The sequence below is a fragment of the Triticum aestivum genome, chromosome 5D (assembly GCF_018294505.1).
Source record: "Triticum aestivum cultivar Chinese Spring chromosome 5D, IWGSC CS RefSeq v2.1, whole genome shotgun sequence".
NCBI classification, from domain to species: Eukaryota; Viridiplantae; Streptophyta; class Magnoliopsida; order Poales; family Poaceae; genus Triticum; species Triticum aestivum.
Window position 1 is genome coordinate 166970521 of NC_057808.1, and position 4155 is coordinate 166974675.

A 4155-nucleotide genomic window follows, 5' to 3' on the forward strand; every position below is an offset into this window, starting at 1 on the left:
GGTGGAGGGCTGGATGAATAGTAGGCGGTGGAGGGGTGCCCGTGGAGGGGTGGTTGAACAGGACCCCGTGGTGTGGAGGACTGGATGAACAGTAGACGGTGGAGGGGTGGTTGAACAGTAGCCGGTGGAGTAGCGCGCGGTGGAGGCTGGATGAACAGGAGCCCGTGGAGGCTGGAGGAGGTCGACGGTAGCCCGTGGAGGCTGGAGGAGGTCGACGGTGGAGATGAACAGTATCCCGTGGAGTCCCGTTTTGTGGTACGCCACACCCCTCTCGATGAACAGGACCCCCGTTTCGACCGTAGGAGGTCCGTTTCGTCCGCTTTGCGGTACGCCACACCCCTCCCGATCAACAGGACCCCCGTTTCGACTGTAGGAGGTCCGTTTCCCCCGTTTTGCGGTACGCCACGCCCCTCCCGATCAACAGGAGCCCCGTTTTGACCGTAGGACGTCCGCTTCCTCCATTTTGCGGTACGCCAGACCCCTCCCGATGAACAGGATCCCGTTTCGAACGTGGCCGGTTGAACACAAGGCCGTTTCCTCCGTTCTGCGGTACGCCAGGCCTCGTTTCCATCGCCTGTTCCGTCCAAGCCCTCCCGATGAACACGACCACGCATTCCGTTCCGACCCAGCAGGTTGGCTCCCACGCGTTCCGTTGCCTCCCGATGAACACGACGCATTCCGTTGCCTCCCCATCAACACGACGACGACGTTGTTTCTCCATTCCGACCCAGCCATGTCAACGAGCCCTCGCCGTACGTATGCGCGAGTAGGCGTTGAGACCCCGCCCGTATGTACACATACGTGGCCGTATTTTCTTTCTTGCACCCTGGCCGTTGTACGTACGTGTACATGCTACGTGCGCGCCTCTACTACGACACGTGCGCGCCTCTACATCCACCAGTATCTATGTACGTACACGTTCGCAACCAGAATGACAACGCTACGTATGCTTCGACCAGGTGGGTCCCGACTGTCAGGCACTTCCTTGCGTACGAAGATGTAGCTGGTGGGTCCCAGCAGTCAGGGGGGCGAATCGTTTTTTTTTTTGCCCGGACGCACTTCCTTGCGTGCGAAGGTGTAGCTGGTGGGTCCCAGTAGTCCGGGGGAAACGTTTTTTCGCGAAATACGGTGGACCGTCCGATGGGTCCCCGCTGTCAGGTGGAGGAATAATTATATTGCGCGTAATAAGGAGGCACTTCCTTGCTACGGCCGTGGACCCAGCTGTCAGCGTCTCCACGCACAGTACTCTTCCGATGGAAGTCGGTCGTTGACCACATTGACCACGCCGCGCCGAGAGCACCACGGCGGTGGACGACGGCGAGGCCTAGGAAGGGGACGACACGGAGGCAGGGAAGACTCGGCAGTTGTTTCCCACGCGGAGGGGAGTACAATTGTACGAGGGTTTACTGGTTCGTCTGCCGTCGCCGGAGAATAACAGCAGGTGTGGGTGAGTAGAGGGATGGCTAGGCCAGCGATGGGAGTATGGTGGGGCGGTGAGGCCTGCGCGGCAGCACAGCCGGCCGCGGGGAGGAGGGAGCAGGCAGTCCCGCCGGCGCTTGTTTGAGCGGCTGGAGCAGGAAGAGCAGAGATTGAAGAAGCATGACGGCCGTTGGATGGACATCCAACAGTCAGTGCTTGTGCGTCAACCTTTTTTTTAGGAAAGCCTCAAATCTGTGGAAAACAGCATACAGCCCATCTGCCATTATTTCTAATAATTTACAGCCCATTTGCTAATTCTTAAGGGTTTTTTGGAGCCCATATTCTTTTTGTTAGCATTACAGCCCATATTGTGGCCACGGTTAAAAAATTATACGAAGTTTTGCATATTTCGGTGCGGTCCGAACTGTTTTTAATCCCGAAATTTCGACTCACATTCAAACTGATTTTAGAAATAAATGTATATCAATATAAAATCCAACAAATTCTCCATGCATAAAAATAATGTAATTTAAAATCTTGAAATGAAAAAAAAGATATTTGAAACTAATTGCCGGTTTGATGTGTTTTAAAAATGTACAGCCCATTTCTCATTACTAATGGGCCATTTTCTCGGCCAGCCGAATGAAAGCTCTCCTCATCTTGAAAGATTTGCAGCCCAACAGGCCTGACAAAGCGACTTACTTGGCAAATCACAAAAAAACTGGGCTGTGGCCGTGGACCCAGCTGTCAGCCTCTCCACGTACAGTACTCCTCCGATGGAAGTCCTTCCTTGACCACGTTGACCACACCACGCGGAGAGCACCACGGCGGTGGACGACGGCGAGGCCTAGGAAGGGGACGACGCGGAGCCGGGGATGACGCAGCAGTGGAACCCCGCGCGGAGAGGAGTACGAGGGTTCACTGGTTCGGCTGCGGTGTGAGGCTGCCGTCGCCGCAGGGCCTGGCCAGCGATGGGAATAGTAGGGGGCGGTGAGGCCTCTGCAGCAGCACAGCCGGCCACGGGAGGCAGGAGCATGCGGCAGGACCGGCGCTGCTTTGGGCGGCTGGAGCAAGAAGACCAGAGGTTGAAGAAGCACTACGGCCGTTGGATGGACATCGTACGGTCACTGGAGCTAGAATCATTCATATTGACTAACTTGACAAAGCCCTTCGTCCCCGTCAACTTAGTAGGCCCAAAAGTCAGCCTCCCACCAAGGTGGGTCCCAGCTAGCCGGGGGAGTATTCATTTTTTTGTGCGTAATAAGGAGGCACTTCCGGTGGGTCCGAGCTGACAGCGGGGGGAACGTTTTTTCGTGAAATACGGTGGCCCGTCCGGTGGGTCCCAGCAGTCAGAGGGAAATGATTTTTTTCACAAAATACTGGTGGCCCGTCTGGTGGGTCCCGCTGTCAGGTGGAGGAATAATTATTTTGCGCGTAATAAGGAGGCACTTCCTTGCGGCCGCCATGGACCCAGCTGTCAGCCTCTCCATGTACAGTACTCTTCCGATGGAAGTCGGTCGTTGACCACGCTGACCATGCCGCGCCGAGAGCACCAGGGCGGTGGACGACAGCGAGGCCTAGGAAGGGGACGACGCGGAGCCAGGGAAGACGCAGCAGTGGAAGCCCGCGCGGAGAGGAGTACGAGGGTTCACTGGTTCGGCTGCGGTGTGAGGCTGCCGTCACCGCAGAATAACAGGGGGTGTGGGTGAGTGGAGGGATGGCCTGGCCAGCGGTGGGAGTAGTATGGGGGCGGTGAGGCCTCCGCGGCAGCACAGCCGGCCACGAGAGGCAGGAGCAGGCGGCACGACCGGCGCTGCTTTGGGCGGCTGGACCAAGAAGACCAGAGGTTGAAGAAGCACTACGGCCGTTGGATGGACATCGTATGGTCACTGAAGCTAGAATCGTTTATATTGACTAAGTTGACAAAACCCTTGGTACGCTCCAACTTAGTAGGCCCACAGGTCAGCCTCCGAAACGGTGCGCCCCAGATGTCAGGGGGAGGAATCATTTTTTGGGCGGCCGAAGCTAAGAATATGCGAGATTGAAGAAGAAGCACGACATCCAATGGCCACTGCTGCTAGAACCGTGTGTTGACTATAATAAGTTGACAAAGCCTTGCATACGCGTCAACTTATTTTTTTAGGGGACGCGTCACTTAGTAGGCCCACAAGTGTGTGGCAGAGAACTTATAGCCCATTTGCGTTTTGTAAGAATGTACAGCCCATTTTTCAATTCTAATGGAATTTACAACAGCCCATTTACAGTTTGTTACAAGTACAGCCCATTTTCTAGCTAGGACAACGATTAATAATTTCAACCAACCGTTGAAAGACAGAATTCAATAAAATTTCCCACATTTTCATGGGATCCGAAATATTTTTATCCCGAAATTTCTAGTCAGATTAAATATAAATTTGTATTACGTAAAATCCAACGAAATATTGCGCGCGCAACAATGAAAATTTAAGATTTTCAAAATCCATAAATAATATTTTATAAACTAATTTCGTGTTTGGTGCATTTTTTATAGTTACTGCCCAGTTTTTATAATTACATCCCATTTATTATTTTTTAAAGCCCATTTTCCTGTTAAGCCTAATGCATCCCTCCTAGGAAAGATTTGCAGCCCAGCGGGGCGGAGAATAACAAGTTGACCTTGCCTGGGTATTCCTCAAAAAGACGTATAGCTAGGCTAGCCATTTTCATCTTGAAAAAATTAGTATCTGGGCTGGATAT